The sequence below is a fragment of the Pavona decussata genome, unplaced genomic scaffold, assembly GCF_977016875.1.
Source record: "Pavona decussata unplaced genomic scaffold, jaPavDecu1.1 SCAFFOLD_431, whole genome shotgun sequence".
Lineage (NCBI taxonomy): Eukaryota > Metazoa > Cnidaria > Anthozoa > Scleractinia > Agariciidae > Pavona > Pavona decussata.
In genome coordinates, this window is record NW_028145788.1 from 184,529 (window position 1) to 210,931 (window position 26,403).

The following is a 26,403-nucleotide window of genomic DNA, read 5'->3' on the forward strand; positions in this document are numbered from 1 at the left end:
GTATATATAATATATTATAATATATTCCATACTATAAACACCTTTACAGGACTATACACATATAGGAGAATGCCATGGATGCACCAGTATAATATATTACACACCTTTACAGGGCTATACACACCTATAGAGAGATATATACACCTTTACAGGGCTATACACACCTATACTAGTATAATATATTACCGGTACACACCTTTGCAGTGCTATACATACCTATAGAGAGATATATACACCTTTACAGGGCTATACACACCTATACAGCGCTATACACAGCTATGCAGGGCTATACACACCTATAAAGAGATATACACACCTTTACAGGGCTATACACACCTATACAGCGCTATACAGGGCTAAACACATCTATAAAGAGATATACACACCTTTACAGAGCTATACACACCTGTAAAATGCTATACACAGCTATACAGGGCTATACACATCTATAAAGGGATATACACACCTATAAAGGGATATACACACCTTTACAGGGCTATCAGTACACATCTATACAGCACTATACACACCTATAAAGAGATATACACACCTTTAAAGAGCTCTACACACCTATACAGCGCTATACAGGGCTATACATACCTATAAAGCGATATACACACCTTTACAGAGCTATACACACCTATACAGCGCTATACACAGCTATGCAGGGCTATACACACCTATAAAGAGATATACACACCTTTACAGAGCTATACACACCTATACAATGCTATACACAGCTATAAAGGGCTATACACATCTATAAAGGGATATACACACCTTTACAGGGCTATACACACCTATACAGCGCTATACACAACTTTACAGGGCTATACACACCTATAAAGAGATATACACACCTTTACAGGGCTATACACACCTATAAAGAGATATACACACCTTTAAAGAGCTGTACACACCTATACAGCGCTATACAGGGCTATACATACCTATAAAGCGATATACACACCTTTACAGAGCTATACACACCTATACAGCGCTATACACAGCTATGCAGGGCTATACACACCTATAAAGAGATATACACACCTTTACAGAGCTATACACACCTATACAATGCTATACACAGCTATAAAGGGCTATACACATCTATAAAGGGATATACACACCTTTACAGGGCTATACACACCTATACAGCGCTATACACAACTTTACAGGGCTATACACACCTATAAAGAGATATACACACCTTTACAGGGCTATACACACCTATAAAGAGATATACACACCTTTAAAGAGCTATACACACCTATACAGTGCTATACACAGCTATACAGGGCTATACACACCTATAAAGAGATATACACACCTTTAAAGGGCTATACACACCTATAAAGAGATATAAACATCTTTACAGGGCTATACACACCTATACAGCGCTATACAGGGCTATACACACCTTTACAGGGCTATACACACCTATACAGTGCTATATACAGCTATACAGTACTATACACACCTTTACAGGGCTCTACACACCTAAACAAAGTTAAACACACCTACACAGTGCTATACACAGCTATTCAGCGCTATACACACCTTTACAGGGTTATACACTCCTATACATGGCTATGCACAGCTATACAGTGCAATACACAGCTATACAGGACCATACACAGCTATACAAGGCTATACAAAGCTGTACAATGCTATAGACAGCTATACAGGGTTATACACTCCTGTACAGTGCTATACACACATATACAGGGCTATACAGAGCTATACAGGGCTATGCACAGTATACAGGGTTATACACACCTATTCAGCGCTATACAGGGCTATACAGAGCAACACACGACTATATACAAGGCTATACACAGCTATACAGTGCAATACACATCTATACAGGACCATACACAGCTACACAGGGCTATACACACCTTTACAGAGCTATACACACCTGTACGTTGCTATACACAGCTACACAGTGCTATACAGAGCTATACAAGGCTATACACAGCTATACAGTGCAACCACACAGCTATACAGGACCATACACAGCTATACAGGGCTATACATACCTTCACCGGGCTTTACACACCTATACAGACCTATACAAGGCTATACACAGCTATACAGAGCTATACATAGCTATAGAGAGCTATACACAGTTATCCACAGCTATATGTAGAGAGCTATACACAGCTATACAGGGCTATACACAGCTATGCAGGGCTATACGCAGCTATACAGGGCTATATACACCTATACAGTGCTATACACAGCTATACAGCGCTATATATGCAGCTATACAGTGCTATATACACCTATACAGTTCTATACACAGCTATGCAGGGCTATACGCAGTTATACAGTGCTATATATAGCTATACAGCGGTATACGCAGCTATACAGGACTATAAACAGCTATAGCGCTTGTACTACTAAAGGTTCTTGCACTAGTTGAGGTCGCCTGCACCACTTAGGTAGTACTTTAGGTACTCTTAATGCTTTTTTTACCAAGCAAGTACTAATACAACCGGAAAGTGCAAAAATTTAAATGAAATCTGGGTGGAAAACCAATGAGCTGTGTTCTAGCCAATTTTAGCAGCCCATCCTGCTAAGGCTTTGAAAGAAGAAGAACTACCAACCATGAGCATTGAGGTGCTAAACCAAAATAGCTAAAGACAGAAAAAATTATGACTATACGACTAAGTTATAACTCAGGACCACTACCAATAATGCTCTCACCTGCAGGAACCCAGACAAGGATTTATCTAGTGCCTACAAATTAGTAATTGCAACCATCTTCACGAGCTCCTTTTATCAGTTCTTTAAATTTACCATCAATACATTGGAATATCCCCCACTGTAGTACTACTGACATCAACCTTAATTATAAATAATCCAGAAATCCAAGGATTTTCTCGGAGCTGCCGTTAAATTATACCAAAAATTAGAGGAAGATGGTGAGGGGTAATGAGGGAGTGGCGGATATTTACTGCATGTGCAATAATTATCATATCGTTTAAAAAATTTGAAATTTCGCTTTCCGTTACTGTTGTGATCGGAAAATTCATTAACAATGTCAAGAAGAGAAGGTCTGTCTGTTCTCTCTTAGCTTTATAACTGTTTTAAGTATCTTCAGGTTAATAGAGCGTTCGTGGGTCATTGTTGAACGAAAGTATCGCCACTTGCATGCAACTTTTTATCACAATGTCTGTTAGTTAAATTATCCGCGCCTCTACACATTTTGTCAACTTATCACAATACACAGCGCACCATTCGCGTCGTATTTGATTCCAGTTGCGAGTTTGAAGGAATTTCATTGAACTAAGTACTTTTACCAGGTCGACCCGCTCGGCTTTGCAGTACCGTTATGCTCGAAGGGTGAAAAATACTGCAGCAGCTTGTCCATATGGGAGAACGGACAAAGGAGAACAATACCCCCTAGCCTGGGACGACCCCCTCCCTACCGCAATGATAAATCAGTGGACACATTGGAGAGACTCTCTCATAGAGTTGCAGAACCTTTCCGTGCCTCGCTGTTACCGCCCTAAAGATTTCGGCAGCGTGACTAGAGCGGAGTTACACGCCTTTTCCGACGCAAGCCAGGACGCTATTGGAGCCGTAGTCTACCTTCGCCAGTTCAGTGAAGCAAACGAGGTGTCTATGGCTCTCGAGTACGGCCAAACAAGAGTCGGCCCGTTAAATCCGACGAGTATACCGCGTCTAGAACTGTGCGGAGCGACAAGGGAGAGAGCGCGCGACATCCATTGACGAGAGAAATAAGGGAGAGAGGGAGATCCGTTGATGAAAAAACAAGAAACAGATTGTAAACATAGATGACTTTAATTGTTGCTCAAGAATATACACTGATTTTACGGTTTGTTTTAATGTAACTCGTCCTATAAAAGTATCCCAAAAAAGGATTACGAGGGACAACAACAGAAATGGGGTGACTTTCAGATATGAAAAATTAAGCATGGCCGCAGTGAAGTGTCTGGAAGTTTCACTAACCAACATTTTCATTTATAGATCAAGCATATTTACTTAGGCTGTCTTTATTTCTCGTTTTTAAAAAGCGTGTGTTGAGTATTTTGTTCCAGAAATTGCTTTTAGACATTGTTCAATATGCGAAAATGTTGTTCCTTGTGATCATTGATCATGCTGTTTTCTATCTTACTGTCCTAAATAGCCATCTCCTTGGCAAAAACAACTAAAGTTGTTCTTAATAGGTTGGGGAAAGAGAAACGATAACCTTCAAACAGTATTAGACATACATGCACGTTAGGGTTACCCATGCTTTATCCCAACCACATTGTCGCTAACAGATCCTACTAAGTCACATGTTTACTATATTTGGGAAAGGAAACAGATCAACCAATAAATGAAGTCACATTAAATCCTTGAGCTCGGTCGAGGACATTGAGTTCGAAATAATTGCTTCTCTTAATTTCAGTCACAACGAGGAGAATCAACAAAGGAGATTTTAAGGACGGTGCCTGCTTTTTGTACTGCTCACACGTTCTGCGCATCTGGAGATACTCGGGTTTCCTATGGGTGGTGCCCACTAATACAAAATATTTTTGCGCAGTTTAAAACTAAGCGGAGAAAGTATAACTCAACAAGTGCTCTCGGTATCCAAAATGAAAACTGGGGTAAGGTCCATGCATTTGTCAGCGATAATAAAGCTTCAATTTGGAAAAAAAACCCGCCATGCAATGCTTTGTATTTTACGGCTTTTTAGAATAATTGTTGCTTAATTATGTCTAGCAAATGTGTGGATACCCCCAATTTTCTTTTTGGATTCCAACAGTCCCTGCTAAGACCTGCTTTACCCGCATGGTTATAAACCGCACAAAAATACATCGGTAATAGTAGGCACCGTCCTTAACTGGAATTACCAGATTTACTAAGACTTCATTCACAATACTTTTACTTCTTTCAAATCGCAAATGATCTTTTTTACTGAAATATGTTTGTTGTACTGATTTCAAGAGATAATCTACACTTAACTGAAGTTGTCTTAAACAGTATTGTTTAGTTCCTTAGTCATTTATTCAGTGCTTCTGATAAACAAACATTTAATGTCGTAGCGTACAGCTAGAACACTGAAAATGTAACATGGCTTCACTAAAAAGGGTTTTAACCCGATCTAGACAACAGGGTCGAGGGGGAGGGGCTTTGAACGCGAATATTTTTTTAAAAAAAATTTAAGCAAACGCCAGGAAACTTCAGTAATTTATTAACAAATCTATCTGCAAACTTTTTGAAGTGGCCAGGGAACATTCACAGACTGCTGTTACCAGGCAACCAATTGTTGACAGGCAGTTATTCTTAAGAAAACGGGAAATCCCTTTTTGAAATGAAACAAATAAAAACACCTTACTTTTCTTGCTGCAACTTTTATGTTTAACGTGATTCCGCTGAAAAAGAAGGAGTATTTAAAATTGTCTAAGACTTAGTCCAGTTCATGACTATGTTATGAGCATTACAAAAATGCAATAAAAAATGGGGGTCACCGTGCTCGTTTTTATGCAACCTGGATGGCTATTACAGTAAATAGATGACCCACGAGGTTTCTATTAGGAACGCTTGTAATCAGAAAAAGGAACTATCATTTCTAGAAAAATTAATTTCTTGCATTAAAATATCGAAGCAGTTCAACAAAATTTACTTCAATCTTACACAACAAACTATTTTCATTGAACTGGAAAAAAGATTATGAAAGAAATTAAAGATTTTGCTGCGTGCGCACGTAAGCAGCACTGCCTAAATACGTGCTTTTTAAAGCATTCAAATAAAAAAATATCTCAAAGTAGAGTATTAAACTTTTCTTTAAATCGCGATATATAGTGGTCAACCTATGACATTTAAATTGATGTATTAAAAAATTGGGGTCACCGTGCTCGTTTAGAAGAAAAAGACCATTTATTTTCCTGGCGAGCTTAACCTCAATTCAAGGAAATCCTGTAATGTTGTGCGTGCGCCCGCTCGTTTGCGCGCTAAATGACGCGAAAAATTATGCGCAATGCAATTCAATGGAATCACCTCAAAACGGAAATTAGGGTTTCTTTATTAATTTTGATTACTTTCGGTCAAGAGACTACCTCATAGTCTCTTGTTTCGGTTTAATTTTGGCCCTTTTCTGAAGTTTTGGGGAAATTCAGAAATCCAAGATGTGGGATCCATGATGTCCGCCATTCCATCATGATGTATTTATTACGTCATATGACGTCATTACTTCCCGTTACGGACCTCAAAGGAAACATCTTTGGACGTACTACCTACCCTCAAGGTGCCATTATGGAGAGGTGTCGTAATCCTCCCGCTCCCCCTCCGCCTCAGAAGACAAAAAAAAGGCACCATCTAGATATATATAAGATTAATAGAAATAAGCTAGTCTACATTTTATCTAATTAGAACGTGAAAAACAAAAACCCCTCCCCTCACCTTTTCTGAGAGAGGTACCTATCCCTATGATAGGGTACTTAGAGGATTACAGAATACCCTCTGGGTAAGGAACATTTTCTTCACAATAATAACAACAATTCTGTATAGAGGGTCGCAATCCCCCAGAGAGTGGTCATTTATCCTTCCAGAACTGGGATACTAAACAGAGCTCATGATTCCCTCCGATTATGGCGCAATAATTCCATGTGCTCTCCATTCCCTCGTGGGGAAGGACTCATGACTATCAGAGTTTTTGTTGACAATGGTTGAGGGAGAGTTCGAAATCTTGTCGGAGTTTATCATCTTCCATGAAAATTAGGTACATCTCTTCAGAGTCTTTGTGCTCTAATGTAACGATATTTCTTTACTTTCTTTTTTCTCTTTTCTTTCTTCCTTCTTTCTTTATTTCTTTCTTTCTTTCTTTCTTTCTTTCTTTCTTTCTTTCTTTTTTCCTCCCTTCCTTCCTTCGGGAGGCACGTTACTGATATCAGAAGATAAAACTTTCGTTTAAATCCAACCGGCGTGTGTTGTATAGTGTATAATTGTAACAGGTGATTTCCTTTGTTGTTTATCAGTTCACCATGAGGGCCGTCTGCTTTGTTATTCTTGCTCTTCTGATAGTGTCCACCGCTGCGCGATCTAATCGTAAACTTAAAGGTACGTGTTATAACATAAAGCCATAAAATGCAGAAAAAAGTAACATTATTGAAGTTCAACTCAGCTCAAAACTGTTATATGCTGATATGCTTCACTTGCCGTTTCTAAATGCTAATTTGAATAAAATACATACCGACCAATAAAACACTAACAAAAGGTTTAAGCTGGGGATAGGGAGAGCAGGGAAAGAAGAAGATTCCGGCGCCGTTAAATTTTCCTAAGTTAAAATTTATCTGACAACAATTTCCTCTGAGTTGTCATTGTTGACCAGTCTTAATAGCATGTTTTTAACATTTTCATTTTTTCGATTTCTTTTTTTTAATATTTTCCTTAGTTCTAAAGTGAAAAGGTGGAGGCCGTTCAACGTTCGAATTAATTGACATTTCTAGATCAAGTGGACATTTCCCTTTTTTTCTTTTGGATTTTAATTACGTTCAGTAATTAATTTCACTTTTTTAAGATATAGAGATATCTATAAAGGTGGCAAAACTAACAAGGAAGGCGGTTATTGAGGAATAACGAAATAATTCCCAGATCATGTTACGTCATCATAGGTGCCTCAATGATGATGAAATACCGTATATTGTACGTGATCTTAAATAATTATGTTCTCTGTTAAATTTGTTATTCGATCGTAGTGGCCCGGGATGCCGATGTCGACCATACCGACGTTGATTTTGATGTCTCCAAGGACGAGAAGAGCTTGGATGAACTTCTTAGGGATCCTAAATGTGATCTTGTTTGCGTGGTGTATTGCAAGGGTCCACAATGCAACTGCTGCAGCAAATAACCAGCTAGGCCTTCAACTTCACGAGTAAGTTTCTCGTTGGAGAGCAACAATCCACGGAGACGCGAAACAAGAAAGTCAACTTGTTCCGCCTGTGGAGTTTCGAATTTCATTTGGATATTTGTTGGCGCCAAATGTCGTGAAATACACCTTGTGAATAAACAGTCCTCAAATGCTTGAAAAGTTCGATAAAGTATTTATCGAGGCAATCTCTCCCAACACGCGAACCATGCAGTCTGTATCCTGTGTGTGGAAGGTGTTTTGAACCCGACTTATTTCTTAAGCTTGTTTTCGGGCTTACAAATTTTAGAAATTCTAAATACTGCCTCGTGAGTAATCGTACATTTATCTTCGGAAGATTCTTTCTCGAGCGCAAACGACACCTTTAACTTCTTTTCCCGGAAAGTTCTCCCGTTGATGTCAATTTCGCTTTTAATTAGAAATTTCATGCAAATGGCGTAATGTCGTTATAGGATGAGTTCCTTTTAGGATGATCCAGATCAGGATCAATGATCCAAGATCACTCGGATCATGGTGCATCAAAAGAACCGAGGAATCCACTCTGGGAATTGAAAGGATTCCTCTATTCCTTTGATGCACCATGATCCGAGTGATCTTGTATCATTGATCCTGATCTGGTTTACCACCATATCAGAAAACCAGCATTTGAAAATTCCGTGAACCGAGGGTTAAAAGTCCACTTTTTATTTGTAAACCAAAATCTGTCTTTCTTTTTCAGGTGTTGAGTCTGGCAATGCAGTAATGTTGTGAAGCACTGATTGGGGACTTTGATGATTAACTAATTCTAAAATGGTGGTATATAGAATGGTTAACTCGAAAATAAAAACCTTTACTGGACAGGTGAATTTTTGTTATTTTCTTTAATAATTTATGCGTGCTGCTATCATCGGCTGTTTTCTGGGCATCATCTTCCAGTCTTCCAATTTTTTAGTTTTGACAACAGTGACACACGTCTTTTGGCAACAGGATTCATCGTTGAGAATATTTATAAACTGTAAATTTCCCGGGATCCAGATTTCAATTAGAGTAGTAGCCAACACCACATTCTTAAACTATGGTATATGACAAATCAAATAAAAATTTTTCTATGTGTATAATTTCATACAAAAAACTAAAGCATTTCCGCGCTGAATTTCAGTTGTTTGTGGTAATAGTGAATGAGCCGTAAAACAGACACTGCTTTGATGAAGTGACTTAAAAATATTGCCAATATGTGCCATGAAGTCATAGTTTGAAATCGCTAATTGTTTTGTTTTGTTTTGTCTGTTGCGAACCTGAGAACAAGTTTTTCCTTTGGGATCGTTTACACTAAATTTTCTTATAATTTTTGAGTGTATGCGCTTTTTGAAAAAAAAAAAAAAAATCGCAAGAACGGCTCGATAAATTATAGAAAGATCTTCATCATGCTTTTTTGATGATGTCAACAACTTTATTCCCACAATTTTAACGAAGTTAAAAATGAAGAGGATGCATAAACAGACGGAGATGTTTGCATTTCAAACTCGCTCTTGACAAGTTATGGTAACATATTCAAATAGGTCATTGCGTAGGATATTCCAGTATGACATATATTTTATTGCATAGGACCGAGCTTTTCTTCTACTGGGTATCTGTAATGTAACAATCACGAAAGAATGTATACGCATCATTTAAATATATTACCATACAAAACCAACATTGAATTTGTATCGCAAGCTTTACCGCCGTTTTAGTTGTTCTCATACACCGTTCAATTTAAAAGTGTTCCTTAACATCAATTTTAATAAAACCTTTGTTCACGTTATCAAGCATGCGTGCTGAAAATCTTAAAAAAAAAACCTTTCGAAAATCTTTTGAAAATTGCAAGAAAATTCTAAGGCAAGCTACGAGACAGGTTAAATTCGTTCTCAAGCTCGCGATAGGGAAACTTAACAGGAATTTCACTGCATCAATCAGTAACCAGTCTCGGCAGCATTTTCATTTCATCTTTTGCAAGAGTTGTTTATTTTTCGTTCCATTTACGTTGACGATACAAACACTACATGGTTCGAAACGCTTCCGCTGCGATTTATTTAAAATCAAACTTATAAATTTTTCCTATTTTTTTATATTTTGTTTTCCATATACCATAGTTTAAGATTGTGGTCTTAGTGTTTCTAATTCAAATCTGGAACACACAAAATTCCGTAGAGTATGAATAGCCGTGCCTTGAGGAAACGCCAAAGACAGTTCGCATTTTTGTCACGCCGCGCTGACATTTACACTTAACGAAAATTCGTCTTTGAACACCTTTGATCAGAAATCAAGGTTCTAATAAATTAGTCTGGAATAGGCATCGAGATATGTCCAACATTAGTAGAACATTATACCTTTCGGACGCTCAGCATGGCTACTTTCGTACAACTTTTAAGGACGGTGCCTACTAAAACCGAAGTATTTTTGCGCGGTTTATGACTATGCGGGAAAAGTAGATCTTAGCAAGGCCTATTGGAGTCCAAAAAGAAAATTGGGGGTAACCACGCATTTTTCAGAGATAATTAAGCAACAATATCTCTAAAAAGCGCCAAAACATGAAGCAATGTATGGGATTTTTTCCTAAATCGAAGCTTAATTTTCTCTGAAAAATGCATGGTTACCCCAGATTTTCTTTGGAGTACCAAAGGCATTTGGTAAGTTCTGCTTTCTCCGTATAGTTTTAAACCGCGCAAAAATATTCCTGTACTAGTAGGCACTACCCATAGGAAACCCGAGTATCTCGCGATGCGCAGAACGTATGCGCAGTAACAATAGTAGGCACCGTCCTTAAGCACATGTCCTTATGGTTTGTCTTGCGATACCAAGCCAAACACTCTCATGTAAGAGAGGTTGAATTTATGTTCTTTTAAACGGTGCTGAAAGTTTCTCTTCCATGGCGATTCATCTTTTGCTCTGTTCCTTTGAGGCGATAATATGCAATTTGTATGAAACCGTGTGAGTAAAAGTCGACAGAACAAAGACTGGTTCGAGTTGTAGCAGGAACCAAAACGAGGCTCTCTCCTGTGGCGCCATATTTATTGGCGGCCGAGTAAGCAGTTAACACTTTTGGCGTTCTAGCAGACAGCTGAGGTATTAACTGATTAAAATAGTGTTTTTCTGATTTTTTCCGTGGCTTCCTTGAAAGTATTCAACGTTTCTTGGCGAGTCTTAAAGACTGCATTGTTTGCCTGCGTATGATAGCTTCATTGGTAAAACAAAGTCGTATGCAAGAGAAGTAAAGGTAAGAGTTAAATTTTATTTCTTTGATGCCGGAAAGAATTCTGACAGGATTTCAAGGCAGCAGAGCCATGAAATTGACAGTTTTATCCACTGTCAGATGTTAAACTTTATCTAAGTTGACCAGTTGCCAAGCCATAAACAGGTGAAACAAAGGTGTCGTTTTGATGATACAGCATTTTTGAATCAACATTTTTAAATCGCTACACGTGAAATCAGCGGTGCGTGCAAGTTAGTAAAGCCCCGTCTGCACGAGCAATTTTTATATGGCAATTTTTATGTGGCAATTTTTATTTGCCCGTGTAGATGATGAAAAATTACCAATTTTTATGTGACAACTGCATTTGCTGAAAAGCAAATAAAAATTGCCACATAAAAAAATTGTCCGTGTAGACGAGATGCCACATAAAATGTGACAATTTTTTCAACGTCATCTGTAGAACCCAGTCCCTACAGTCCCTAACATTTGCGCATCCAGCATGGCGCCATCTTGCTTTTTGCCTTTCCATGGACATCTCTGCTGTGCGAAATTGTCACTGACGCAAATTAACAACAAATATTTGTCGAGCCATCTACTAGGGCAAAAAAAAATTGACACATACAGTTGCAGGTTTCTGTGTACATACGTAAAAAGTGCAATGAACCAATCAGAACTCGCAGGAAACACATCTAACTGTCGTAAAGCGCGCAAAAAACGCTGGTTAATATTCTCGTTGTTTGAGAAAGTGGCGCGTGTTTCATAAACAATCACAGAGCGCAGTATTACGCAAAACCGAAAGTGCCTTCGAAACCCAGTTAATTTAAGACTCTTTATTCTCTTTTAAAATATCTCAGCAGGAAATATATTATCAGAGATTGGAGATAAAATCATCCAAACAAAAAAGCACTGAGGACAGTGGAAACTCGCTTTTCCATCTTGTTTGTACGACCACTCTCGTTTGGTGACCCAAAGAAAAGCAGTCGTTTTGTTTTCTATCCGTACATGTTGCCGTTTAAATCACCTCGTTACTGCGACCAACGACGATTTTTATAGTCCTTAACTGCACTAGGGTCTTAAATGATTCGAAAAAATGTACGTATACAGCTATCTTCACTTAACTGTCGTTTCGTCTTTTTTTTAACATTTTCGGCATTCCTCTTTTTTTTCTCCTTTGGTTTTTCCTTCCTTCCTTGAAAAGCAAAGTTCTCTTTCGCTTTCTTCGTGGCCGCTTTACCTTTGCATTTCAATAAATGAATCATATTAGGATCTCATGCTTAATTTGTTTTCCCTTACTAATCTTTTAAAAGTGCCATGAATTTCTTTTAAACTTGGAGTCAAAATTCTGTTTTATATTATATTGGCGTAGGTTCTTTTTGAAGAACGAAAGATCTATCATAAAGTCTTCACAAGTTTCTGTCACGAGTTCATAATCCTGTCTTTTCTTTCTTCTGACGCGTCCATGCATTACTTTTAGTCTCTCAATATTTTCATTTATTTCGTCAACAATGGCCTCTCTTTTCTCTAAAAGAAGATGGATATAGACGCGAACCTCGTGCAGCGCTCTCACGACCACTAATTTATCACCGTCTGAACAGGACTGGCCACTATATTTAAGGTTTAGTGGAAGTTCACGTAATTCTTTGGCAAAGTCTGACTTACAGTTTGGCTCCTCCAGGTCAAATTGCAGTTGGTATAGAGAATCCAAAGGCTTGTCAAACATGTTAAGCTCGAAATGAAAACGTCCGGGCTCGCTATAATCGCTGTTTCCCGTTATCAAAATTCCTCCAGACGTGCCTTCAAATCGTAGATGCTTGAGATATGGAAAATCTTGTTCACGTCTCACGTCTACATCACTCACTCTCTTTTCAGTTTCAACCTTCGGTTTTACACCACTAGCAAAATGTTTAAGACAAGTTAGAATTGTGGCACGCTCCTCTCCTTTGTAAAAAGGCGATATGAGCTCCCCTAAGTCAGTAGCCGTTGTTCCTAGCTCTGCCTTGATGTTGCGAGGGACTGTTCCTAACAGGATTAACGAAGCGCAGGTGTTCAGCATCTGAAAAATTGGCGTCAAGTCCTCGCACAGGGCTTCCAGCTGTGTGGTTTTAAAACACTCGCAGTTAGAATCAATCATGTACCTTAAGATATCAAAGCCGGTAATTTCTATGTCCATTTTAATATTCCTGAATGTCTCCTTTACTTTTGAGATCTTCGAAAGGATGTTTTGACTCTTTAGATTGCCATAGCCGCTTCAGATGGTTTCTGCGAACTGACGCCACTCTTTTCTCTGTTGATCCCTTCTGTCCCTGTGCTTTAGGTAGATCGTTCCAATTACAAAAAACGCAGTTGTAAGAGACAAATTAAAGCAGTAGTAAGCTAAAGTTATTTCGTCTCTGTGTGTTGTTGCAAATGCCATGACCCTGGTCAATTGTTTGCTACCGCTGGTAATCAGACAGATACTCAGTAAAGTTTGAATTATGATGGAAAGGTGTTACTTTAGTCGTAGCATAGAGCGGTTTTCAATTAAGTGTCGAAAGTAAATTCGTGTTTGCTTTGGTTTTGCATTACTACGCTCTGTGATTGGTTAACAAAACTAGCGCCACTTTCTCAGTCAGTGGGAATGTAAACCAAAACCAATCGTATAAACCAAACCAAACCAAGCGTATAGGTCTTTAGGAATTGCATACAACTTACAACCGTAATGTTAGGGATAAAGTATATCACTACCTGAGAAAAAGTATTGAGCTATTATAAGGGATAAATTAATCAACGTACCCTTAAGGCTGACGTTCACCCTTTTCATAACCTCTTGGCAACTTTTAGAGATAAACTAGAAATATGTGACCCGCTGAGTGAACGGTTGATTTGAAGTGAAATAATGCGCTAGGGCAGCTAGAAAATATGAATTGTCTTAATATTAGGGGATATAAGATACCCACCCTCACTCGAGGCTCTAGGGAATAAGTTGTGTAGTTTATATTGGTTTATTTCCAGAGCCTCGCAGTAATGTTTATTGTTTCAGGCTGAATTTTTTACATATCGAAATTGTGCTACTCGTATTTCTTTAGAAAACCTAATTTCGTTGGACATGTAAATCATGCACCTCTATTCTTCGACGGCAAGGCTTATTGCTCCGCTATTGTTCTCAGGCAATCCCGAGAGCTATTCTAAAATGAGAGGCGAAAGCTGTGAGAAAATAGCTCGTCTCTTCTCCATTCCCGTTGTTTCTTTTCTGGTCATTCTCGCGACCCCCCTTCTTCCCCCCCCTCCCCCCCCCCCCCCCCCGCTCAAACTTTGCCTTCGCCCGACATCCAGCCAGCTACGAAGGCTGTTAAACAAGGTGTTTTTATTGTTAACCACCTTAGTAATTATGAAAATGAAAAACTGGAACAAAGATTCAAACATTCCTCCCCTAAAGTTAACTAGCCATGCACACGTCTTGGCTATAGTATAGAATCTAAATGTCCCATCTTAGATTTAAAAGCCAAATGTTTGTTTTTTTAATTCGAGGTTCATCCTGAGGATGCATTTGTCTTGTGCAACCCCACTAGAGTACGTTTGAAAACGCAGGCTTCCAAATTAGGTGGTAACTTCATAGAATAAGTCATGTTCCTTGAGCAGAAGACCAATCACATCGCTTAAAATTGCATTATCCTCTGGTGGGTTAATCATAAAGTAAACTAATGCGAACTGGAGCCTCTCACTTACATGTTTCCGTTCCATGACGGCATTCTAAGTGGTTAAAGAGTTTGTGAGATAGAAGATTCGTTTCAGAGACAAGAACTTTGTACCCGCTTCTCCCTCCGTGTAAACGTTTTGGCTGCCTGAAACTTGAAGTCCCCAGAGAGTACTATGCTGTCACACAACTAATACCCTACGAACTCGGCCGAATTTAGCAGCACTATTTTTCCTTAATTGGACGCTCGTTAAAATTGGTCTCACGTTTGATCGGTAAAGACAACGTGTTCTTTGATGTGAAAGTTAAGACCACCTGACGGACGAAAACAAGACTATTGTCTGCGAAATTGAGACTGCTTCAGTGCTGTTCATACTGGCTTCCAATGGAAGTCCTTGACGCGGCCTTTCTACGGATCTGAAACGGGTGAATCGAAATTTCTTATAGCATTTAATAACAACAAACATCACCCCGAATACACACCCTTAATCATAGTTTTATTAATCCTCTTAAATCTAGGACAATCTTATTACCCTAATTTTAATTAAATGCTTTAGGTTAAGCCGAGTACAGTCATGTTCTCGTGCTATTGGTTGCAACAGATCTTTATCCGTAATTTGCAACATGAAGCATTGGTCTGATCATCAGAGCGTCTCACAGCACGTGACCGAGCGGAATCCATTGGGTGCTGGAACTTTCTTGTTTCTGAAGGTGCACCGCTGACAGCTCCAACAAGCAGCAAAAAGCACAGAATAACAGCGAATTTCATCTCTGAAAAAAAAAAAGAGAAAAAAAGGGACGTAGCTGGGGTAGTGGCCAAAGTAGAATTTTAATATATCGAAATTGGCCTGTTGCTTCGTTAAGAGTTGTCCGCGCGATATCATACGGTAACGACTTTTACGGCAAATTTGAAAAAAAGGGTGTTTTAAGTTGATCAACAAGATTGGGAACACGGGCTGATTTAATTAATATTCAGTACCCCTTGACACGTAGCTCATTTTTGAGAGATCGTGGAGCAAATGCAAATTCTTGTTCTTAGTAATAACTGACTTAACAAATGAATTCTGTAAAAGGTGATAGCTATATAAGATTATTTTCTCTATTTCGTAACCTTGAAAGATTGTTCGTATTTTGTTTTATTCTAACATCAATAATTATTTCATTTTATTGTTTGTTCGCAAGTAACTTAAATTAGAGCATTGAATTGTTCTTTGAAATACTCAGATGCTGAGGTTTGTGGCCGAATATGATCACATACTAACGAAGGAACATGGCTTGTTTAAGCCGGCGACACACCTAACGATATCTGGTATGTCAGATATCAACGATTAAATTCGCCGGCATTCGCCAAGTGTGCCTATTCCCGCGATTTTCTACGCTGATCGCTGGAAATAGTAAAGTCAATAAATCAGGTTGGGCGATTTTGTCATATGAACAATGTTGAAGTGGGATGTCAGTAAAACGCTGGGCAGGGGCCGGGGCAGGGGCAGGGGCCGGGGTTGGGGTCGGGGTCGTGATTACGATGGCCGTTTCAACAGATCATTTGTAAACCAAAAAGGTTTCTTCCCGTAAAAAATCGATAATTTTTCTTTATGTTACGTGTTTCAAGCTTTACACAGATATTTTAATCTTTTATTAAATTCTCGATTCCATCGATATTCGAGTAGAAATTACTATTTGAACATTTTTTTCCGTGGCCGTGTTTTTTTTGATTCGCACCTCACGGCATTCATGTGTCTGTAAACACACACAAGTTTAAAAGCTCTGAAATAATTCTACCAAACACCAAAGACTATTTTCCCGTATTCCCCATTTGTTAACATTTATTTAGAGACTAATGAGAATTATTACTATAGGACCAGAATTGACACAGTTTTGGATTTCCAAACATTTTTCCCCGGGAGCAAACTTGCTCTTGCAGAAAATGTCATGTTTACGTGATTCTGACGGTCGTTTACAGATCATTTGTAAACGAAAATGCTTTCTTCCAGGCAACAATCGATAATTTTATTTATATTACGTGTTTAAAGCTTTACGCAGATGCTTTTATCGTTTATTAAATTCTCGATACCATCGATATTCGTTTATAGAAATTAATTTTTCCTGGCTGTGTTTTTTTCATTCGCACCACACGGCTCTCATGTGTTTGTAAACAGACACAAGTTTAAAAGCTCTGAAATAATTCTACCATACACCTAAGACTATTTTCCTGTATTTTCCATTTGTTAACGAGACTAGAATTATTACCATAGGGGCAGAATTGACACAGTTTTTAATTTCCAAACATTTTTCCGCGAGCCGGTAACTTGCTCTTACACAAAAAAATATTATTGTGACGTGTAATTCGATGGCCGTTTACAAATCATTTGTAAACGAAAATAATTTCTCCCAGGCAACAATCAATAATTTTTCTTTATGTTACGTGTTTAAAGCTTTACACAGATACATTAAACGTTTCAATACCACTAATATTCGCAGAGAAATTATTTTTTTTCACATTTGGTTTTGAAGCCGTGTACATGCAACTAGAATGCCTTTGCGCCGCTTTCCTTCCATGCGCTTGCACTGTATAAACACGCACAAGTTTAAAACGCCCTAATATTTCGGGCCACAACTAAGCGTTGAAGTCTAAATTTTTGTAAAGGCCAAAAATTTTTTAGTGGGAGCCGATATTGACTGTTTTATGATTTTTCAGACATTTTTATCCGAGCGCCAAATATATCTGGGAACGCTGAGTGTTAAGCAACGACGATGGCAGCAACATGGCTGAATTTTTTTTTTTTTTTTTTAATTTTGGTACATTTCTTTGCCGTCCTCCGAAAAACAACAAAGTGAAATGACCTAATCTAAGGTTTTGCAGAGAATATGAGCAAACGACGGTGAGTTTTTTTCTCTGTTGACTCGGCAACTCCTACCAATTTAGGCAACTTGCTAGCCGTTTACTAGTCTAAAGCGTTTCCGAGCAACAATCAATAATTTTTCCTTATTTCACGTGTTTCAAGCTTTACAAATGTACTTCAATCATTTCGATAGGAGAAATATTCGTGGAGAAACGAATTTTTGAACTTTTTATTTCGGGGCAGTTTCGTTCGCACCGCACGGCGCCCATTCAGTTGTAAACATACTTATCTGTGCCAAGCAACCAAGGGTGATTTTCCCGTGTTCTAATTTTCTTGACGTGTGCCAAGCAACCAAGGGTGATTTCCCCGTGTTCTCCTTTTCTTGACGTTTATTTAGATTTCAGTAGGAGAAATATTGACTGAGTTGTAAATTTTACCCAGTCATGTAATGAAGATAGAATATAAGCTTAATTCAGGAGTAAACTAACAACGATAAAACTCAATGTCAGGCTAAACAATTCCTACCGCTTGAAAATCCGCGAAAATAGATCGATAAAAACAGCAAACGGTGGATCTAAAGAAGGAACTTAATTTCTTCCACAAAATTTGACCTACTCCTTCCTCCCACCAAAAGGACACTGTTATGCTCAGTTATCATTCGTTGTAAGAAGAAGCAGCGAGTTGAAAGCACTTGCATGGTCGCCATGACTGATTTCAGTTGCTCAACTGAACAAATATCAATCCTATCCAAGTGTTTAGCTTTGACACAAATAATCCATCTTTTGCTGATTCCTGTAAGAAACACGAAGACTAACGTTTAGGAATTCCCTTTCTAGCTGCAGCACTTGATTTCCATGTATTTGCGGTACAAACAATCCGGCTTAAACAGTCGAACTTCAAATAACTTGAAAGAAGTCGTTGTTTTTGGACACAAAATTAAGAAATCAACGGAATGTAGAACTGGCGTGTTCAGTCAATGACGAGCGAGTATTTTCGCCGCTCGAACAAACAGGAGTAAGTAATTTTGTCCTCGGGGAAAGAAAAAACAAATAAAATTGCCCTCCATTGCAACAAATCAGCATTCAAAAAAAAAAAAAATTGCCCTCTGTATTGCATTGTTATTGTCTGGGCAGCTTGCTGCATATGCACTAAAAATATATATAACTGCAGAAAGAATGAGGAACTGATAAGGTTATTACGTTCATGCGCTAAGCAGATTTTTATAAATGCTATGAAAAAAATTGGAGCTCCGCTTTTAGGCTTGGCTAAATATATATATTATGTTATATTATTATTATTAGTAGTAGGGAAATGAGCGTTCTGAGGAAGGCACACAGGGACACAGTGCCATCACAATAGCCCTGGGATTAACAACATCAAAATTGATGACATCATAATCTAAAAATAGGATAAGAGTTCTGAGGAAGGGACACAGTGACGTCACAATAGCTCAGGGATTAACCTCCTGGTGCCTTGTAATAGAATTGTAATATGATGTAATAGAATTATTTTTAACCACAGCGATCTACAGATTTTTTTATGATAAAAGAGTTGAAATTTTAGCCTCAAATCTGGTTTCGCAGGCATCGCCTAACAGCAAGAACTAACATTGTTCCCTCGAACGAAACCAGGATCTACAATTTCTAAGCTAAAGAATCTGCATTCGGAAGTCTTTTTAGAAGTTAATTTGTGGAGATGAATAGAAAAAAAATAACAAAACAAACCGAAAAAAAAAAAAACCGGTTCATGTAAGGTGTATTGATTGGTTTTGGATCAAGTGAAATATTGCCTTGTCATTGTTCTATTCCATTTTATCTACATCTCCCTGAAACCTCGGAAATAATGAAAAAAATGTTGGTAATGTGTATTTTCCGCCTAATTTCTAAAAAGTTTCGTTTCTGGTTGAACTTTGTTGGGGATAAAAAAATTAAAACAGTCTTTTGTTGTCTTTGTTTATTACAGTGCTCTGTCAACGGTAATGCCGACATCATTATTTAAAAAAAAAAAAGAATAATTGCATCATCGGGGTGGAAGGGCTTCAGTGATTCTGTAAAAACAGAAAGAATGTTTAGTGGTGTGCTATCTTTTTACACCCGGTCGAGTGGGATCTAAAAATAGATATAATTATGGAAAGAAACAATTATTTTTCGTAACAAGATTATGTGGTTTTGCTGGTTATAAAAAGATGAGATTCTTTGAAATATTTCGAAGTAGAAAAGTGACGCGTGTTCTATTTCACGCACCGTTACACAGCCTGATTAACTCAGTCGAGCGTTGTTGCCTTTGTTTATTACAGTTCATTGATTTTTTGCTGCTAAATTGTGTATGTTAAAATACGCACACAAAGATTTCACAATATGTATATGACAATAAAGTCGATTAAAGCCACTAATGATGGAAGTAGCAGTGATCCGAACCAAAACCTAAATTTGCATAAGAACTCTACGGAACCTCTACTTTTTTATCAAAAGCTATAGACAGCTTAAGTTCATAGAAATAATCAATTAAAACACAATCAAAACACGCGACTACTAAATGCTCTTTTGTTATAAAAAATCTGTAGATCGCTGTGGTTAAAAATAATTCTATTACATCATATTACAATTCTATTACATGGCACCATGAGGTTAATCCCTTAGCTATTGTGACGTCACTGTGTCCCTTCCTCAGAACTCTAATTCTATTTTTAGATTACGATGTCATCAATTTTGATGACGTTAATCCCAGGGCTATTGTGATGGCACTGTGTCCTAGTGTCCCTTCCTCAGAACGCTCATTTCCCTACTACTGACACTTCCACAGGTAATTAAGGACCTACCAAATCAAATGAGCTATTTATTATCTCCCCCTTAAGTTTTGCTACGAGCAACTGCCTTGACCTACCCTCAGGGTATAATCACCTACAGCGTTAACTATCAGGGCTGAGTTGCTCGAAGTATGGTTAGCGCTAACCTTTGGTTAAGAGGTATTAAAACCTATAGGTTGTAATGGTATTTAACCTGGGTTAGCGCTAACCACGCTTCGAGCAACTGGGCCCTGAATGATATATTATTCAGTAAGTGACACAGGCATACTAGTTAACGATGTTTTTAACATACTACTACTACTACTACTACTACTACTACTACTACTACTACTACTACTACTACTACTACTACTACTACTACTACTACTACTACTACTACTACTACTACTACTGCTACTGCTACTACTGCTACTGCTACTGCTACTGCTACTGCTGCTGCTGCTGCTGCTGCTACTGCTACTGCTACTGCTACTGCTACTGCTGCTACTACTACTACTACTACTACTACTACTACTACTACTAATAATAATAATAATAATAATAATAATAATAATCTTTAGTCAGGAAGCAACCTCACTCTCAGGTGGTAGTACAGTACGTAAAAAATTATTAAATATTAAAAAAATTATAAAGAGACAATCACAGTATAATCCTAAGATAGTGTTAACAATGTAACAAGATTAGATAAAACAGTTCCCAAAACTTCTTAAATAAATCAAGGATATTTGAATTTCTTATAGACACTGGAACAGAAACAAGCCAAACAGCCCTGTCTCCACGGTTCCTAAAAAAATATATCATTATCCTGTTGTCCTATTTAGGTTAGCAGAGCAACCAAATCTGTAAACGCCTGAAATCCTGTGTATATAAGTTCTACTCTTTTGTTAATCTTAAGATAATTTTTCAAAACAATCACTGTATCAAATCTTTCTTTCCTTACAAGGACCGCCTGAATCGTTCTCAACAATCTTGAATCATTTACAAAGCCGGTTGCTGGCATGCGATGATTTTTAGATCGGCAAAACAAAGCGACGATTCATGACAGGAAAATGGAACACTTAAAGGCCCTCGCTAAAAATGGCAGCCCGTCGGCCACTGCTGACCATGTCAAAATCACTGGACATAATATTGAGTGGGATCAATGTTTTGATATTTTAGCATCGGGCATAAGTGATTATCACTGTAAAATCAAGTAAACTTTGTTTATTCAAGAACTAAGGAGTGCTTTTAATGTCAACGACAGCAGTGAGAATCTGATGCATTATTAATATTAATTAGCTGTATCTTTTAATCGTGGTTCCAGACCCTCTTTTCACTATTATATAAATGGTTGTAAAAACTATTAACGGTCACTTTTGAAAATGTATGTTGACTAGCATACGAAACGTCAAGTTATATACAGTGCACAAGTTTACTATGTTTATCACTGCTTCTTGTATTTTATTTTTGCCTTGACTTTTTGTAGTGATAAATGTTGTCAGCCGCTTTCTTCTATAAGATAATATAGCCTGATTCTTAGACGGTCCAGGTCACTCCCTTCCCCGTCTGATGGACTTCATGTGAGGTCATGTTCCTGACGTCATTGCGTCTTTGTTCTCTTCACCAATTAGATGCAAGACCATTTTCTCAAATATCAGGAATTTAAGGTGACTCGACCCAGTTATTTTTTGGCGGTACCACCCTACTTTGAGGCTCTCTGGTATCCCCACCTTTACTTTTATAGTAAGTGTAACGCATAGAATGGACAACATATAGATCAATGTACAATATAGCAAAAAAATTGGCGATCGGAGTAAATGTCACGTGGTTATAGTGCCACGCCCCTTTGAGGTCTGAGTCGAAATTCTGCTGTTGCCGGCTTTTTTTCGTAAAATCTCTCGGCTGGACATGAACAGAGTTTCACCAAAATTGCAAAGACCTAATTCGAGAAATTTAGCGCTTTCCAAATTTAGGTCATAATTATTAAAAATGATAAGCAAACTTTACAAGATTATATCTAATAAACTATGAAATTTATTCCTTTATTTTGGGGATCTTTATTACAGATGGGTCCTTGCAAGTCAGCAAAAAGCTTTAGGGCCTTGTAAATGCGCGCAATTGCGAGCAATGCTAACATATAGAAATGATAGTTTGAGTCCTTCTCGCAAAAAAAGCATTTTCTTAAAAATTCGTGGTCATTTTTCCTTCAAATTTTTTCAGGGCCACAATTGATTAACTTACTACCCGGAATCTGAATTTCATGGTCATTGAAAAACTGTGACATTATCTCCTATAAGCCCAAACTTGAGTAAACATTGAAGATTTTTAGCGTTTTGGCTGAGTTTGTGCTTTGGGAGTTTTCTATTGTTTCGAGTCTGTCGTGATACAGCATTCTTGTTCAGCACGCGTGCAATGTTCAATGAGTGCATTCGGAAGTCAGCCAAGCGTGGCCATTGCACGCGTGCCGAACAAGAATGCTGTATCATGACAGACTCGAAACGCCTGACAAACCCCTAAGGACGTCTGCGTTGGAGGCTATGATAAATAGAGAGAGAGCGATAGAACTAAACCTCACTGGAATCGCGCTAAATCGCCCTAAAAACCACATAGGAGGAAAGAAATACATAAGAGAAGTAAGGTGGGTGATTTTTATTTAAAAATTCATTCATATTTTTAGCCTCTAAAATAAACCGTTTTTCTCTCATACAAATCCTTATATTTTTCAACCGTTGCGTAACCAGCCCTCATATTTCGAGCTTGGGCTACCTGTGCTTCTTCATCATGATGTTTACAGCAAGTGTGTACGTGCCACAACGGCTTGTCACGCGCTGAGCTCCAGGGGTTTTTGAACTAAAGTTGACGAGACACTATCAGGTCATAAATAGGGTATCAAATTTTTGGTCAGGTCATAAATAGGGTAGCGAAAATCGCAGAGTTTGGTCATAAATTGGGTAAGGGTTTTGGGAAGCGGGCCGCCCACCCCTATCCAATTTTTTTGGGGAGTACCCCCCTTCCCCCCCCCCTCCCGGGTCCTTCCAAACACAGTTACGTTTTTTTTTCAAATCACACTTCTACTTCAAAACCCAGGCTTTTATTTTCTTATCCTCGATCTCTTGTTGCTGGCGAGCGTTAGCGAGACAGCCCACTATTCTTGTCAATAGGAGAAAAAATCCAAAATTTTGTCGAATGTAAGACTTGAAGCTTGCGCAGTAGAGAATTATCCGGGATGGTTTAAACGACAACCACGCGCAAATCACATGGCTGACATATAATCCGGGATCGACACCTGACTTTGCACTTGAGAATCGCACGCTGTCAGACCCATTCGCTTCCGAGGTGCAGTTAACGTTGCCATAAAACAAGTAGGTACGTTTTCTATTTGCTATGTCATTATTTGCTTTTGTAGTCATTCATCAAGGTCACGAACGAAAAGAGATCAGTTTGTGTTTGGCTGCTCTAATAGATCCACTGGCTTGAGAACTGAGATCACTTTCCACGGGATTCATCACTAATCCGTTCTCTCCCCCAGTCTCTTCTCGTTTATTTCTCCTCGCTCCAGTCTCGCTGCGCTATGAGAACACCATCTCCACTAACCAGAAAGGGACTGCTTGCAGTCTAATTGAATATTTTCACAAGCAAATTAAGACATCAAGCAAATACAAATACTTTAGAAATACTAACCTACTTGTTTTATGGCAAAGTCAACTGGCCTCGAAACCGTCTGTGCGTAAGGTCGTGGTAAAATTCTCCCGTGGAAAGTGATCTCAAACGGTGGATCTATAAAAGCAGCCAAACACAAATTGATCTCTTTCCGTTCGTGACCTTGATGAATGATTACAAAAGCAAATAAAGACATAGCAAATAGAAAACATACCGTGGAGGCTAATAATTCAAAATCTGCGAACCACTCAACTGTAAAATCAAAGGACTCGTTGTACTTTAGTCTTACTTTCACACGAGTTCTTCGCCCGTGGAGGCCAATAATTCAGTCTGTGGAGTTTGTGCCAAATAACTCGACCGTTGAGTCATGCTCTTTGTCCGTAAGTGTGTCCGATGAGGCAAAAGAATTGAAAACATGTCGATCGCTCATCGAAGCGAACTGTGCAACTGTGAAATCAGATGATTGCTTCACTCTGAAATCAAACGACTCGTTGCACTTTCACACGAGCTCTTTGCTCGTGGAAGCAAATAATTCAAAATGTGCCGTTTGGGGCGGCTGATCCGTCCACTTCACCAACACCCCCATCCCACAAAAAAGAAGCGTCTTCAACATTTCTTCCCCAATATGGGTTATACAAATCACTTAACTGCCATGACCCTGCTAACTCATCCAACTGAAACTCACTCTCCCTACCCTCAAAGTCGAACCCCTTTTCCAAACCCATTCACTGTTTAGTTAAATCCCCGCAACTTTATCCCCCTTCGCCAGCACTCACTTTCATATTGAAATCACTAGTTTAGTCGTTATTCTAGAGCTGCGCTTAAAACATTGGCGCGAAAACAGGGCGCGCTTTTCAGTTAATTTATCTCTTGAGGTCTTTACGCACAGATCATATTTTGCATTATTATGCCATTCCACACGTCAATTGCCACACGCCAATCCGCAAACTTATTAGTCATTAGTAAACTCACGGCTGCCAATTCGATCAAAGGATCTGTTTTACCGAAGCAAGCCCTGCGGATAGCTAACGGCTGATTCAATCGTTCGTGGGGCCAGTTTGATCACAACTTGGAGCAAAATGGGACGAAAAAATTCACCTTTTATCTCGGAATACATACAATTTCGTGCGGAATTTACCTGAAGCGCTCAAATTCTCAACCATCGTCTCGCCATTACGTCCCACCCGAAGTAACTTATTTCATATTACATACTATTTGACTCCTCACGATCACATCAAGAGTATCAAGAGTAGCGAAGAGTTTAGGATTATGTAAAATATCGGAACACAACCGCAACGATAAGACTATATATAGTTTGTATCACGATCGTTATAGTAACACACCACTCAAAACAGAGCAGTCTGTCTAAAAAGTGCTCATGCAGAACATTATTTATATGTACAATGTTCGTTTGTTTTCTTTGTCTTCTTTCGCTCAGATAATGATTGCCACCTTCAAGCAAATCGAATCCTTTTTAACAGATAATTATCTTGAGACAAGCAGACTTCGCTTGACGCGGTTTACTAAAAGCGATACTGACACATATTTACATAATTGCGATCGCAGAACGCCATCCTAATGTTGGTTACGGGTTTGAATCGAGATTTTTTCGTCGTCGATGCATGGGTGGATCTTGGGCGCACATCTGGCATTCCCCGCAGATTTTTTGCAGGGGTGGATGACATCACAACGTAATGTTGCCTTGCAACAGGGAAAAACAAGTATGAATGACGTCAGACAAAGGAAGGTTGCTAGGCAATAACAGGTTGGAAGACACACGCAGTTTATCCGAGCAAAATTTGCATACATCGGGAATATTTTACCGGATCACATTTCAACGGCAATGTTCATCAATATTCACTGGATGGAAACATCTCTGCAGAATCTTTTCCCTTTCTTCCAGAAATCTTTTTTGTGAAAGATTGCATTGAAGAACAAACACGTTTTGTGGCCAAGGTAAAATAATTTTCCGTGGGAAATAAATTCATCGAACACCACAGCGCCCACGCCCGTTGTACATTTCGTCGTGTCAAAAATAGATTTCAACCGCAAACTAGCCTGTGGAACTACCAAAAGACCAATCGTTACTATGTTCAGAAACCTTTTAGTAAAGAGGGCTTTTCACCAGCGGATAATTCACTATCCAGCGGATAAAATCTATTGGTTTGAGAACATTTTATCCACTGGATAGAGTTGTCCGCTCTCTGTATAACCTTGGCCCTGAGATGTCTTTCAAAACTGTATGCAAATTAACTCGCTTCAGTTTGACATTTTTACGGCTTTATAGTCGCGTAACTTTCGCGGCATTTTAGTAAAATATCTTTTGAGTAGAAGACCAAAATAGGACGCTGG

General features: G+C 38.6%; 2 protein-coding genes and 1 long non-coding RNA gene across 3 annotated transcripts in view; 2 read left to right on the forward strand and 1 right to left on the reverse strand.

Annotated features, from left to right (window-relative positions):
* Nucleotides 1-8,713, forward strand: part of LOC146450703 (uncharacterized) — a 184,912-nt gene extending 176,199 nt beyond the window's left edge. Inside the window, exons 2-4 of the long non-coding RNA XR_014860239.1 lie at nucleotides 6,993-7,074; nucleotides 7,713-7,888; nucleotides 8,601-8,713. This is a non-coding gene — a long non-coding RNA (uncharacterized LOC146450703). The remainder of the gene's footprint in view (nucleotides 1-6,992; nucleotides 7,075-7,712; nucleotides 7,889-8,600) is intronic.
* The window catches only part of LOC146450707 (uncharacterized), a 162,139-nt gene that overhangs the window by 105,287 nt on the left and 30,449 nt on the right, over nucleotides 1-26,403 (forward strand). The window lies entirely within an intron of this gene.
* LOC146450712 (uncharacterized) overlaps nucleotides 1-26,403 on the reverse strand; it is a 47,554-nt gene that overhangs the window by 3,914 nt on the left and 17,237 nt on the right. The window lies entirely within an intron of this gene.